Raw genomic sequence first — 16290 nt, forward strand, 5'->3', positions numbered from 1 at the left:
CCGATGCATTTCATTCATCATAATTCACAGATGAAAGGGCTCCGTCGTCGAACTGTCACCGTTTCACGCTGGTCCGGCGGTTGTTCCGTCCCGCGGCCCGGGTGCACCTGTGCCACGGAGTCGCACAGCCTGTCACTGGCACTAATATAGCTGTCAGGGGAGCTGCAGGACCGCCGCCTGCATCAGAGTGCAGCTGAGCCGCTTCGCTTGTCCCTCTCTTAAGTTCCTTGTTTTTTTTCCTCGACAGCTTGAATCTCGCCGATACCTCGCTGTCAGTACAACTGTACAGCTGCACGGAGCAGCATTCCCGCAGAGGCATCACTAATCAAGTCTTGTTTTGGTCGTCAACATGCAGCGGTTGGACTTCTCTGAATAGCTTCAGAACTGTCGACACTGCCACACATCTCCATGAACTGGCAGCCCATGAGAGGAAGTAATTGGATGAGTCCTGTCACCGCGTGCACACATATAATACGATGTAAACTGTAGCGGCGCCGCTGGAGCCTTGTAATCTAAAGTGTTGAATATATACTGATGTTAAGTGTTGTGCATCTTCATGGCACTGACATTTATAGAGTATGTTAAGAAAATGGAGGCATTCGTTTAGCAGCAGCTTCCAGCTATACGCTGCTGCGGATTTCTGGTTTGACACTGACGCATAATGTCTCCGAAACACCAAAAAAAATTAACAATAATAAAGCAGCACTCTTCCTCCTGGTTCAGAGGCACACTGCGTCTTCCAGATTTGACGAACTAAGTGGAATCTACTGAGCATATTGGTCTTGGAACAAATACGACAGAGAGGGAGCTTGCTGCACGACGTCCTGCTGAGATAACACAAGTCTCTCTGACATGATTTTTTTGTTTTTTTGTTGTTTTTTTTTCGGCTGCTTTCATAACAGCAAAGTGGCAAAAACAAAACAGCCACAGGACTGTATTTCAGACAGACGAACACGAGTAAACACACGAGACAAGCCTATCATTGATCAAACTAAGCCGCACCACATCTCGAAATATTGTTGTTTAGATTTATCTCTCTCCCCGTGTCCTACTTTAAATTCATGAAAGTTGGTGAAACAAAAAAAACAAACAAACAAAAAAAAAAAACAACGGGACTTCAGATGTCAAACAAGGCTGACCGAGCTCGGTTCGCGGGGAAAGTGATGGCGATAATTGTGTTTGTTAGATGATTAAGATGGTTTCAGAGAACAACTCGTGCCTCTGTGGCTTCCCGATGATTAGAAAGCCATCGGTTTTAATGGCTTTTTTTTTTTCTCTCTCTCTCTCTTTGTTAACTAGTCACCTCTCTGAAGAAGAAAAAAACTGAACAACAAATGAATGGCACGCTATTAAAAGGGGGAATAATAGCTCAAAACAGCAAAACAAAGAAAGGGAAGAAAAAAACAAAAAACATGGAGACACATGAAGGCGCACAGTGAGTACTCAGAGTTCAGCTTCACAGGAGCTGGTTTATTTGCAGCTCATTCTGCGGGATCAAATGTGAGCAGTGGAAATGTACACGTCGTAGGCGTAGTACAGTGACACACATCTGAGCGTCGCGAATAGCGTTCCTGTCACATGCGTGTCGCCCGACTTGCCCGACAGGAGGTGATGGTGGTGGGCTTACAGGCGACAAGGCTGCCGAATCTGTGACTAAGGCCGATGTTTTTAAGGACGACTCGGTACATTTCCAACTGTGTTTGTGGAGACCAAAACTGGTATTTTACGTCAGACCACGCTGTCACAGTACCTGAACCGAGTGTACAGAAAAGTCAAGTTGCAACTCATCTGTGGTTTTGTCATGGTTCTCTTTTTTAGCCCAGTCTCTGTGCAGTTAAGAGTTTTCACTCACTCTGGGTTGGTTTGTCTGCATTTCACATCTGTTCATCTGTTGTTTCGTACTGGTTTGTTTAACCATTTTATCTTGGATTCCTGTTCTGTTGCCGTTTGTCTCTCGACCTGCCCGGTTGCTTCTCATTTGGATCCCATTTGAGATCCACACGCACTGCCAACGTTTCATTCTGTCCGTTGGGTCTGTTCGTTTTAGACGCACGTTATGCTGCTTCAGTCACATTCTGATGATCAACTGATTCGGGATTTCGTTCGTATGTTTATCTTTTTGTGATCTATAATTGCAGCACGCCGTTGTCTTTTCATACGTGTCATATGAACTCAACGCTCTTCCGACAGACAGAGGAAGGGTCAAGGCGCAGTAAAGGGGGCTGGACGCGATGACCCGGGGAGTGAATGCTCTATTCTGGAGCGTCGATGCTGGGTAGTATGAGTGGTTCATGTGCTATTATTCATGTGTATCTATTTCTTTCAACCAAGTTATTATGTTGCTTTTCCAGTCTACAGCCTGCTCTAAGCCCTTTACACCACTTGTCACGTTCACCCATTCATTCACTCTTTCATGCGCCGATGGCAGAGGCCGCCAATCGCTGAACAGGTGCAATTTAAGGTTCAGTATCTTGCCCAAGGACAGTTCGACATGCCGCTGGGGGAGCCGGGGATCTGAACCAGTGACCTTCCAATTACTAGACGACTGCAGCTGCCTACGATATAGATAATATTTTATTTGTGTTCTTATTATTAATAATGCTTTTTTTTAATAGTGTTTTAAAGCAGACAATCTGTGGGCAGACTGGCCTTCAGACATCGGTGCTCATTTGGTGACGCAGCAGAAGGACGAGCACTTTCTGAGAAAATCCATTACTTGCTTTTATCAGATAAACAGCCCAAATGGCTCCCTCAACATAAAAGCTATCCCTGTGACGTGAACACAAAGCATCCGGCAAATCTCGCCGACAAAAGTTCTGGAGTGGGGCACGCGTTATTTGATCTGACTGATTCGAAACCAGGATCTGGTTTTCTTGCAAATGTAAGTCCAACTCAGCACGTCTAACAAGCGCAGTTTGAATGCTGCTCTAAAGCAAATTAGAGCCACGGCAAAGCTAATTTAGCAAGACTCTTAAAATAGACCCATGTTAACATTTTCCTGACGATGAGAAAGGTGGACGCAGCTTGACTTCGGTAAATTGCTGCAAATGAGGATGTCGGGGTGGATGGCTGGCTCAGCACAGTATGCAACTTTCAAAGTCAATGCACAGGCTGGTAGCGACAGTCAACAGTGGTTTCTTTAAACAAGGACAACGAGGCTTCTCCCAACCCGGGGCGAGTTTTATTCAGAGTTTATTTTCAGATATTTTGGTAAAAAACACATCACATGGCTTTCTTGCAGAGAGTTACATGAAGGAATAGGTTCCACTCCCACGTCCGTACGGAAAATATGGAGCTACGACCAGCTGCTGGTTAACAGGGTTTAACATAAATATGTCCAGCAGCACCTCTGAAGCTCACCAATTAACCCGTTTATTAACATGTTGGATCTCGTGAGATGAGATTGCCAGGCAGCCAGCTGAGACTCCAGGAAGTGTCCGCTCCCTGCCAAGTTGTAGTCTGGCACATACTTGCACATAGGTTTTTTGTTTTTACATAACAATTTCTGAGCAGATTCAACAGGCATGATGCAAATGTTGATTCAGGGTGAGGAAGAAGGTGATTCTCTTGGATGTCGTGATTCTTTTTTTTTTTTCTTTTTTAGGATTTTTTTAATTGATTGGAATTGATTCAATTGCTTTTTCTGGTCATTAAATGAGGTGCTGTTACCCTGCACATGGCAAAATGTGTTTTTCGCAGTCTGTGATTATAAATAAAATAAAGTTCCCTCTAGTGTTCCCTTCAACTCCTCTATAAATGTATCACAACTTTCTATGACTGTGCCATGGCACATGTTACCCCCCTCCCTTTTTTTGCCCCTTGTCCCTCGAACTTCTTGAGTCCGCCACAGCTGAATAACATGATGTACATTGTTTGTCGGAATGCATTTCGTGATATAAAGTCTTAAGGAGTGAAGGACTGGACTTCTTCCCATGGGCTCATGTCCAAACATAAAAACCACAGCGTCGTGATAGTGTTGAATAAGCAGATAACCATTTTGTCCTAGTGTTAACGGAAGAGTTCACCCAAAAATGAAAATTCAGTCACTGTCTTCTCACCTCGACTGTCGATGGGAAGTCAGGTGAAGTTTCGTAGTCCACGAAACGTTCCTGGAGCTCGACAGGAAAACCTCTGCAGCATCCTCCTAAACAACTGAAGTAGGGACTGAAAAAAAAACAAACAAATACAAAACAGCTCCACAAAGCTTTTCAGACATAATCCAGGTCTCCTGAAGCCCCGAGGTCCCACATTGATATGAAAAGATGCCATTTACACCCTTTTTTAAGCTGAAATCTTCACTTTAGCCGACGGGCTAAAAGTATCTGATGGGGAAGCACGAGCTCAACTGTGAACGGAGGGTGTTAATAACATCTTTTCAGATCAGTTTGGGATTTTGGGTCCCCCGCCCACCCCAGTTATTAAGGGGAATACTGCGAACACATATTTGCTGTGAAGATCCAAAAATGTTTTTGTTGACATCAGCATGAGGGTGAGGAAATAATAACTGCATTTCCACTTGCGGGTGAACTCTTCAGAACACAGGTGCACAGTTTTGACGTTGCTTGGCAAGTTGTTTCCCCCGCTAATTTCCACTCCTTTTTGCCAAGTCAAGCTAACTGGCTGCTGGCTTTAGGCTTCTGTTTACTGTCCACACAGTTCACAGTGAACAGCTCACTTGTACCAACAGTGGAAAAAAATGTGTTCCCCGATCTTAATCAGGCCTCCGCATTAAAGGTGGCAGAACAGACGGGCGCTCTAATCATTTTTCAAAGCCACCGACAAATCGCTCAAATTTTTCCTTTTAGTCTGAGATCTTATTGCGCAGACAAATAGGGACCTAAAGTTCGAGGACAACACGGTCAGTTGTTAAAAGTGCCTTGCCTGGCCTTAAAATCCCCTCTCGTTATGAAGCCCAGTGTTCTTCAAACACACAGACCCCCCACACGGTGTCTGTTGTGTTCCTCTTTGTTGGAACAGAAAAAGCTTTCCTCAGAATGCTAACTGACATTTTGTGGGCAGCATTTGATCCGGCTGGGAACGCGTGGAGCTGGTGGGCTGAAAGGTTCCCCGCTAACCTTACAGACGGAGAACAATCCCACGAGGGAATAGTGTGTCCTCCCCCCCTCTGTCGCTTCCACCTCAGAACTCGGCCGGCTCTCCCTCGGGAGGAACTTCGGAGGGATAAACAAGGCGATTAGAGTAAGCAACCAGCAACGGCAAATGACTCACAATGCAGTTCAGGTCCAGTCTTGATCATTTGTACCAGCTGTAATTCTCCGTTCTCTTTGTCACAGAACTTGACATTTCCGAGTAATTACAGGTGTTTCTCATTACTGGCAATCTGAATTGAGGCTATTTTCTCTTGACACTGGCGTATGTTTAAAGATAACGCATCATTTAATTACTTTGCGACTGTCATGCGGGGCCCTGCGTGGATGCGCGCCTGTTTGAAACTTTCCAGCTGGACATGCGTGAAGCCGCATCCCCCTCACAGCGCCGCGACCTGTTTTGTGTTTTCGACCTACGCGTCTAGCCCGCCGCAGATTAGGCACGGCGAATTACAGATCGACCTATCTATCTAACCGCTGATCTCTGCCGCTGTTCGCATGCTTTTGATCTGTCTTCTTAAGATGGGCCCCGATAACAGCGAGAAACGCCTCGAAATGGAAGGCGCCAGCACGCTCCCCCCCCCCCCTCTGAAGTTCTTATCTCCGGCGTCGCCGCATCAAGTGTCTTTGCGGAAATGTCACAGATATGACAGGTGATAATTTACAGTGGCAGCTGCGGGGCACAGTGCTGGCACAAACTCCATCCATTCCATCTGTATGTGCGCCACAGATAAGCAAGAGGACATTGGTTTTAGCACAGTTTTGCTGCATGCTGTACATCTCATCTCCTCCTGACAGCCTGTTATGAGCTCTCTCCAAACACGTCATTGACAAGTGTCTTAAGCTGCCTGTGTCTCCTTGAACTGAGGATAAATGACTGTGTCCTCTTGAAAGCTTAACAATATAAATGATTTATACCACCCAAATGTCCTTTCGGTGATTCATGGCTTGCTGCACGTATAGCCGTAGCTGGCGTTAAATGCATAAACAGCTGAGCTAATGTGGTTAGACCGGTGTACGACTCAGTGTGAGGCCGCGCATGTGTGTGTGTGTGTGTGTGTGTAAAGATGAAGAGGTCTCCCTGGCATCGAGAGGGTGTGACGCCGCCGCGGTGATAAACCAACTCCTTGAGCTGGCCGTGAATCCGCGAACCCGCTGTCAACTTTTATAACACGTGCACCACTTGAGATCTGTGTCGTACAAATGCGCATTTGCATACCGAAATTGTTCAGGTTGTATATTTTCCAGTATTAGGGCAGCGCCGCAAGACATAAACAAAAACTGACAGAGCAACAAATATTATGTCAGTTGTGCTCTATTCGAGTGCCGTATTCGCCATGAAATGTTTGTGCAGGAGTCGTTGCCGTGGTGAAGTATAGCTGTGTGTTTAGCAAGTGTGATGCTTTACAAAAACAGTCACCGCTTCACATTCCGGTGTTAATTTTTAAATAAATTTTAAGGTCAACTCAATTAGCCCACATCCTTTTTTCCAAATTGAAAAACCTATTTGCATTTTGCTTTTCAATACTCTGAAATCAGCCGGCTGTGGAGAATTCGTAATGTGGTCGTAGGTGCCAGAGCTGAGATATTTCTTAATTACAACATAATTGATGGCTAATGTTTAGTAGCAGGCAGGAGAGTTGTTGTTAGTGGTGCAGTAGCATGAAAAGGAGAAGTACGACTCGACTATGCTTGAGCAGCCAAAGTTACTATTTCATTAGACCTTGGGATACGCGTGCGCAGAGCGCACCGCGATCAGCCTGCAAAATCACACACAGAGATTGTGTTTACATGGTAATCGGCATTCAAAGTGCACGGGTCACGATCAGGAGAATTAATCTAATTACCATTATCATTATTTTATTATCTGATAAATTGGCTGTCTTGACAAATGCTCCCTGAGGAGACTCACGTGGGAAAAGTGCAAAATGCCAAAGTCTGGGAGTGAGAGCGGTTCTGCTTCGGGTGATCAAATTAAAACGACTTTGTCAGTCTTGACTGGGTGCACACATGGGGGCAAGGACAGTGTGAAATTAAGGTTACAGTATGATTCAGGAAGAACTATGAAGAAACTGCTTCGTCAGGCGAGCAATTGCTCATTCGGCTTTTCATAGTGTGATGTAAATAAAAGGACATAATTAATACCTCATAATTACAAGGAAGGATTCCGTCGCATGGAAACAGCTTGTATCCGGGTTACTTCCTGCCAGCTGGAGCAAACTGATCAGCGCGAGCGTCTCATCGTGTAAACAGGGGATCATCGCTCCTCCTGCGCACTCCTAACTTTTACATTATTTTTAAAAAGCATTGTTTTGGCATGCCTCCTCAAGGATATTAATTAGTTTAAGCATATTTACAAGTTTCTGTATAAAGGTAATGAAGGTTGGGTTGAGTTTGGTCACTGGATACACTGTACTCTCAAAGCTCAGAGAAGGAGGAGAGACTTTTCTCTACTTTAATTGTAAGCAGTAATGATTAGACTATTTATTATTTACAAACTATAACAATTCCAAGTAATACGATAATGTTTTGTTCAAAGTAGGCGATGGGGGGGGGGCCATCTTCTCGTTAGCTAAACAATCAAAAAGCATCCCACCCTCGCCTCCTTCCTCTAATAGCAGAGTGCAGTTGCAGAGGGGCCGTTTAGTTAAATACATTATGTCTAAATCCGTCCAGAGTCACTGGTATGCGGAGAATATCGTAAAATGTAATACATTTATTGACAAACATATAACACTATCAAAATACTGCCTCTGTGGATTCAAAACAGTCTGTGACCACAAGTCCACATTCTTCTATCTTGCATTTTATTACAAATGATCAGCTTAAAGATTTGAGTATTAAGTTGAATCTATAAAAACGATTTTTTTTAAAATGTAGTGAGCTTTGGATTTTTGACGTGAATTTCAGAATATTTTTAGGGTTTTGTATTTCCCCTTTTTGCTTTTAGGACAGCATGGATGTTTGTCAAATCATGCTGAGGGAACAACAGACATCAGCTCTTTTGCACAAACTTGTGCTCAAACGCATGCTGTCTTTGAAGGACAAAGGGGGTCAATGCAAACATTAAGATATCCTGAATTCGAACTGATACTGTCATTTGTTATGGAAAAGCATTTTGACTAGTGGTCCTGGGCTTTTACTGTAGTCTACTGCCGTCACCTTCATGCAGGTCACGCAGGCAGATGTCATGTGTGTTATAGTTATGAGCTGAACTCAAACTGTGATGGCAAGATATTATGTGGAGGTAAACTGAAAGGTTCAGAAACACTAAAAACACGACTCCAAACAGCAGCTATCAGGAAAAGAAGTGCAGAGCAAGAGGAGCAACCCTGAGTGTTAGCCGCTGAATACAGCCGGCCCACAGTTCTGTATCTTGAACTGAGAAGCCAGTATTTTCTGAGGTGGTACAGTGTGAAAAGTTGAGAAATGCTGGTCTAGTGTCCTTGACTCATTGATCTTTTACTTGACTCCTTAAAGTTTGAATCTACAGCCCCGACTATGGATCTGAAATATCAGCAGCCTTTTGCTGCATAACAGACAACTTGAAACTAGAAAATGTCCAACCTCCCACAATGTCAGCACTCATGGGAAGGGGACAGGGTCAATTTGTAGATTACAGTATTTGTAATAGGCTGAGGACTGAAATGCTTTAGACAGGTTTCCAAGTATAAAAGTGCTGTAAAATAAAATGTATATAGGCCTCTGTATCCTCATGTGTTGGTTCCCTCCTTTGTTTCATTGAATATGCAGAAAGGCTGCACTGCTGAGGGTTCAACTGAGACATTTTGTAACACTCAGCCAAGATTTTTGTTCAATTTTGCTGTCTTTCACCAGGAAATGTATGAAGACGGAAGTTGGAGGTATCGACTAGGGAATTCTGACCTCCGACATTGTGTATAAATCCATGGTGCTGAAGAAGCAGGCTTTACATCTTAGATAATAAGAAATTCTCAGTTCTATCCCATATTTAAGCCTGTGTACTCGCATTGTTGCAATGTGGAGTAAGAGTGAGCGCATCGCAGAGGCACACTGCTGCCTGTAGTATGATGAATGCATCCTTTGGGAGGAGTACATGAATGTTAGTGTAGTTGATAGTGTGGGGGCCGGGGTTGGTGCTCCCATTGGGCCATTCCCCCGCTATCAAAAACATGTAAGTAAGGTTAATTCTCTTGGCTGAGAGCTGGTTTTGATCTGTGGGCGCGGCATAGCTGCTTCTCAGTGCTCCTCATACATACTTAGGATGGGTTAAATGCAGAGAACGATCAATAAAGGCTAACTTCAAATACAACAGAATTGTGTATTTATGTTTCTGAGCAGATCAATTATTGAAAATGTGTTCTTATGAATGAATAAATACAATAAAAACTCACAGATGTGAACAAATAAAACATATTTATAGGTATCCACGCTCCACCTGCACCAGAACTCCCCTGGCTGGCAGCCTCCATCTTCAACCACCTGCTCCAGCCGTCCCCCCGAGAGATCCTCTGGACTACTGTTCCTACTTTCATGACCCACAAAGCTCATTCCTTATTTGCACCAGCACACAGGTACCGGTCTCTAAATTTGAGAATTTAGCTTCATCGAGCAGTTGACAATTTAAGCGGTGTACTGTCATGAAAATGTGTCTCTTATTTTCCGGTGTTACAGTGAAATATTGAGGTGTTTTTGGCAGCGGTAAGACCTGCATGCAACAGTTGGTTCCCCTTTCATTCCCAGTCCTCATTGACTCGTGCATTTGTATGGAAAGGCCTTGCCTGTAAATTCTAACAATTCTTAAACACGCTGAATAAGAGTGTCAAGTGGAAACTATTAACCCACAACCTCAAGCCTCAAGAGAGATCTTTGTCCCTCGGATCAGAATAACTACTGTAAGCTTGGACCACTGATGGTCATGAGAAAAATGCTTGCAATAAAAAAAGTACAGTATCACTGATTATATTATAAATACAACATGTGAAAAGATTTACAATTATAGCAACACCTCGATGATCTACAACTCTTTAGAAATAGCTAGAAGATAAGTGATTTACTGTAACTACACGGTGGTTAATAATGAATCAGTATGTCATTATATGGTTTAAAGATAACTGACTGCACAACTGACGATGACAGGACGTGACAGTTCAATGGGAAGCCTGCAGGCCACATCCGACCCACAGGCTGTGGGTGAGTGAGTGGCTCACCACACACGATCTGATGTACAACAGAATATTTATTTTCGGTGTATGTCCATTTAGTCTCAGTCACATATCCTTGTAGAAACAAGTCTACATATACGTTGTCAGAGCGCATCCAAAGGATGTGTCATTTTTATGTTTTTTTAAATTATGATACTGTGTTAAGTCTGAGCAGAGTCCAGTTGAACTCATATTGTAACATACAAATGAAATATATAGTTTGAACAAATATTTCAAGTGTTTCCTTTATAATGAGACCTTGATTATTCCAGTGGGATTTGTAGTATCCACATTTCCGAGTTTTAAAAAATATCCCAATTGACGAGCAAAGAATTGTGGGACAGCAAATCTCCCATAGCTTCGTAAAGGAAGGTGCCGTGCTAGACCAGAGTAATGGAAGAAATAATAACCTCCTCTTTATCAGCTCTTGGATCAGCTTGTATCATGACAACCACTTACACTACCTGTTTACAGGCCATTTCACTCTGATAGGAAACATTTATAGGAAACTTCTGAGATAATAGCAAGTTTCCCTGTAAATGGAAAATTTACATGTGGAACCAGAACCAGAGCAGAAACACAGTTTTATGGAGTCATAATGAATCCACTGATAGCTGAATAATTAAACGGACAGTTACCACTGAGCTTGTTGTTGCTCTCCACATTTTATGCTTTGGTTATTTATTTATTTATTTATTTTCATTTGTTGTTTGTTATTTCGCAGCCTGTGGAGTCAGGGGCCTCGTTAACGATTTCAGGGCGGATGTGTAAAATAAATGACGACCTCTTGGCCTCACCTCGGCTCCTCTGATGCACCTTGACATAATAAGCAGTTAATCGCATTTCACCACTCTTTCATTCGCTCCCCTCTACTGTATTTTAACCCCAGCATGGGCTGACCCACACAACCTGGCAGAAAAGCTGCTGACTGACAGCATAATTCATAGTCGCTCATAGTAATTGGTTCGGTTCCGGCCAGTGTGTAAAGAGGACAATGGGTACAGATGGATGAGACGGGCTGGCCCCCATCATCCTGCACAACTGTCTAGACAAGTTCTCCAGATGTTTTCACACTGCTGCTAACAAGCCGAATACGTCACACTGACTGGCGGAGTTTCAAAGAGCTGCGCGTGGTCACACAGATCTCCGTGTTTGTCTTATATATATATATATATTTTTTTTTTAAAACCTTTTACACCCGAGCTCTCGCTTGGCACGTCGCGGGATGAGGCCTCCCACATGGGTTCACCTTGCTCGCTCTACAATAAACAGAGCAAGCACTGTGCTCAATCTTAATTTAGCTTGACTCTTGCAGGAGCGTCGTCCTTCTCACTTAGCTCCTGCGCTGCTATCAGAAATATTCACAGCCCCTCACTGTCCTCACATACGGAATACAAAACACATCTAAACTTGTTACTGTGTATAGTGAATTTATTCCAGGAGGTACTGAGGTGTCCTGAGTATATATTACTCATGCTTCTCATTGCTTTTCAATTAGAGGAGAAGGAGCAGCAACAAAAGATCTGCTTGGCCCACGGTGCCTCTTAAGCCTCTGCCTCTTTGTTCAGTGCATGTTTTTTTTAGACAGTAAATAATCAGAATGAGCTATACATAATGTTTTTTTCTTTTCTTTTTTTTTTTTTTTTTTTACGCCGCGGATGCTGATATAAAGAGTGGAGAGCCCCAAACAATGCAGCCTAATGAATGAGGCGACGCCACAGTACATGTCTGACAGAAATAGAAATCAGTATCAGCGCTCGCACACTTCTGTCCATCTTTCTACTCTTTGCATGAATACGTTACGGTGCATTTGTCGCGTATGTGTCAAGCGCTGAAATGACTGAAATGATACATGGAGGGCAGAGTTTGTTCACAGCGTGCCTTCTCAAAACAAAGACACCGCATCTGCTTTATTACTGACGGTGCCTCCAGTCAGTCCCTCTGAATGCATGGAAACCCGGCCTTATACATGTCTGAGGGCGAGGTGTATGCAGCGTTGGGGACACTATACAGTATGCAAGGTTGTTAATGCAACGCAAGACAAAGAGTGGAACAGATGGCCGCCATGCTTAGCCATTAGCGACAGCATAACTCAAATCTATTACAGGGTTTGAGCTTCACGTGCCTGTCAGTCCTTTGTACCTGCCCTATAAATGAGCACAAGCTGCGGTTAATAAGTGTAGCCAAAAAGCCTCTGTCTAAATGGATTCAAAAGTTCACCCAAAAATGAAAATTCAGTCATTCCCTCAACACCTCGACGTCAAAGGAGAGTCAGGTGAAGTCTCGTGGTCCACAAGACAATTCCCAGGGTTTCCACAGTGAAACAGCAGAGTGTTAGAAAGGAGGCCATAAGAATTTATAACAAGGTTGTTGAACTTTTTTGTGGAGAAAAAGGCATATATCAGATAGTTTTTTGTGTTTAAATAATAATTTTAAAAAAACGTGTCTGGAGTGGATGTTTATTTCAATACATTTGGCCTTGCTACCAGGCACGTATTATATTGTTGGACAGGTTGGCTAAAATACATTCAGCTGTATGGTAAGTCAACGTAAGGTCAATGTATTTTTTAAAAATGTTTGCAAAAAACCTGTGCATGGCAGCTAAGCTTTTGATAAAGTTCAGGCAGCGAAAACATTTGGAGGTACAGGTTGAAGCACGCTTTATGAAAGGGAACATTAATTGCAGGTCTGTGACAGGATGTAAACTCTGGCCGCCAACAGGAAGGACACACTACTTCTTGTGCTGGCACTGAACACTGGCATCGGACATAATTCACAATGATACTTGGCTGTGCTACAATGGAAAACACATTTTGTGGAGATTTAATATGATCTCTCCTCTAATGACTCAAATTGTTAAAATAATTGTGCACTTTCTGCACTGGATTGTGTCACCTCCATTCTTCTCCTACCATCCCTACAGTGTGATTTAAAAATGTTTAAAGAAGAAAGAGACGCCGAGCTGAAAGTGCAGCCGCACTATAATAAAAGTCCCGTATGGATACGCAGGGGGGGAGACACCTCTCCTGGTGAGATTGGTGTAATCAAGGTATTCAGAAAATCACAATTGAGCGACAATAGAATCAGCCACGTGTAGCAGCAGATGTGAGAGAAGTTCAGCTCCTCAATTTTCGAGGACAAAGCAGTCATTTTTGCTTTGTTCCACCGAGGGTGACTCTGACTCAAGCAATGAGACGTTACCTCAATAGAATTATGGGTATTGTAGTTCAAATTAAGTTATGCTGAGCTGAGATAATGTAAGGAGACTGCCGTGGCGCCGTCCCCTTCTCCTCTCAGTTATGTGCATTTGGTTTCAGTCAGACTCTAAGAGCAGAAGATTTGAGGGTTTGAGGACATTTTGAGATATGATTATTATTATTATCACTATTATTATTGGAGGAAAGCGGCAGGGAATTGTGATTGGGGAGGATTGCTTCCTTTTTTTTTTCTCTTTTTTTTTTTAACCAGGCACTGTGAGCAGGAGGAAACAGAAATGACATTGTCAGGTTATGGTGACAGCTTGGGCTTTTGATCAGCGAATCTCAGTGTGGCATGTTGTGGCCATTGGATGATGTGCTGCTGGAGTGACAGGATGAGATCCATGCATACAGCAGCAGCGAGGAAAGGCTTTGTTACATCTGTTCCTCACAGCCCTCCTGTCAGGATGTACACTGGCTGTACAGTGGAGCGTGAATACATTGAAACCATCACATCACATTTATTTATACATTTATTCATTCAACATATGGCAACAATAAAACAAATGTGATGATGTTTACTATAATAAAAGATGGGGGGGTTTATAGTAAACAAGCAGATAAATCCAAAGGTGTGAAACATGAGGGAACTCGCTCAATTAATTCTTCCTTTGGTGCCATCATGCACAGCGGTCAGCCGCACTCAGACTGATCTTTGCCTTCCTGCCTGGACATGCAGCTCCACAGACAGTCTTTCCGACATGTGTGTGAAAGCAACACCTTCACTGTCACAAACACAAGTGCTTCAGGAGAGACTGGACACTGTGTCACCTCAGCAAGCAACCACGGAGTCGTTTGACAAGACAAGCCAACTCCCTCTAATGCAGGAATCACACTTCAGGATTGTAGCCCGGACTTTTTCCCACTCACCTGCAGTTGTTAAAAATCACAGACAAACAGCCCAGTAGACAGGATTTACTGTTAGCGGTTATCGTTTCTGCAAAACACAGATACATGTATATGCTAATTAGTTATTACAAGCCACAAGGCTGCCAATCGGGGGTTGCCGCAGCATGAGTCTGTGGGGAGATTTCCAGATGTTTCCGTGATGAATGACGCCAGCGATATTCACAGGAAGTCAGACCGTGTCCAAAACAGGGTGTTTTTTTTAAGGAGACCTCGGGATATTTCCAGTTGTTTATGTAACAACCAAAATAGGTGCACTTAAGATAAACCATGATGTTTTTCTAACCCTTACCAAGTGGTGTTGTACCTAAACTTAACCAAAGCATAAGCACAGCATTGCGACAAAAGGATAAAAAGATAATTGAACCTAAACACACATCAAGTTGCGAAGTAAAGGAACATTGAGTTTTAACTTATCTGTGGTTTTGGAACCACTTGGCTAACATTTACTGTGACGAGATTTTGGAGAGCTCTAACCCATTTCCCCTACTTTTGTTTTCGAGAAACCATGCTCGCGTAAATCTGCAGCAATTTGACATGAAATGACTCTGAAAACACTTGCAAACTCACTTTAGAAAAATCAGCATTATATGGTGCCCTTTTCGCCCTGGCTGAGGCCAGCGTCATGCTCATAAATGCCAGCACTGTCATCAAAAAATGGCATGTCACTGCTCGCTTGCATCTGTTTTTCTCTCTATTTACACCGCAGCACCACGAATCACCAGGCGTTCATCACACCGTATGACATGCCTGGGAACACTCTGACAGAGATTGTGATAAAGCCTTTGTTAGATCTAGGTCTACTTGCAGAGTATGACATAAAGTGAACTTCTCTGAGTGCCTGATGAAACGTTGCTAAAACACCGCAACAGGCAGGGAAGGAGGCAGTAGGGAATGAACTTCGATGTGTTTCGATACATTTCAAAATATTCCAAAACACTGGGTGGGATTGTTGTTTTTTTTTTATGAGGAAGGAAACACATTCCACAACTGAAATGATCCAAATTATGAAACAAATACGACAATCTAATGTCTCAAATTGTGTATATCAAACTCAACAACATAATATATGCAATGTCTCCAAACAGACTGTCTTACAGTTTCATTCAGACCCTGACAGCCACAGGCATCTAATTGTTCTAAATGTCAAAACTGTTATAATTGTTTTCCTCTCCTTAAAGCATTGTGATGTATCTGGTAATAAAAGAAGGCATAAAAGAGACACGCCGGCTCCTGAAATGGACAGTCGCTTGTGGCTTTTCAATTAAAATGTGTTGATGGTCAAAGACACCGGAGAGAAGAAGAAAAAAACAAGTGGTGACACAATGCGACTGTGTGGTGGAGTCAAATCCAGGCATTGTTTGGGATCTTTTTGCCTGACTGGAAGTGAATCACTCCCATGAATGATTAATAACTCCCAGGAGGACAAAAAGTAGAGGTGTAAACTATAAGACAGCCCCTATCTCGTATTTGTTTCTCTCTGAACGATCAGATTGTGTCACATCTGCAAATATTTTGTCAGTCAACTCATGTGGTTTTCTGATGTTCCTTTTTTTTTTCTATATGCCTTCCCTTGCACCCACAATGTGGAGCTGCAAGCTGCAAGTCCGGCATGTGAGAAAAGCACAAAACCAGCAGCGGACCTAATGTAATAGCATTTTCCTTTTCCAAGGAGAGCTGCTGCGGCTGTATGAAGCAAAACGCAGGAGTGATAACTCAATAACATGGTGTATAATGGCCTTCGCGTCCATTTTTTCCGTCTCGGATTCGCTTTCGAACGAGCGTGTGATTTTTAGCGAGGCAAATGGACGGTAAAAGAAGAAATTGATAGTAACA

General features: G+C 43.2%; 1 long non-coding RNA gene across 1 annotated transcript; it reads left to right on the forward strand.

Annotated features, from left to right (window-relative positions):
- The first annotated feature begins 2756 nt into the window (after positions 1–2756).
- On the forward strand, positions 2757–9503 carry LOC119028099. Its single transcript, XR_005077589.1, has 2 exons — positions 2757–5199; positions 8946–9503. It is a non-coding gene; the product is annotated as an uncharacterized LOC119028099 (long non-coding RNA).
- The last annotated feature ends 6787 nt before the right edge of the window (positions 9504–16290 follow it).

The sequence above is a fragment of the Acanthopagrus latus genome, chromosome 11 (genome assembly GCF_904848185.1).
Source record: "Acanthopagrus latus isolate v.2019 chromosome 11, fAcaLat1.1, whole genome shotgun sequence".
Lineage (NCBI taxonomy): Eukaryota > Metazoa > Chordata > Actinopteri > Spariformes > Sparidae > Acanthopagrus > Acanthopagrus latus.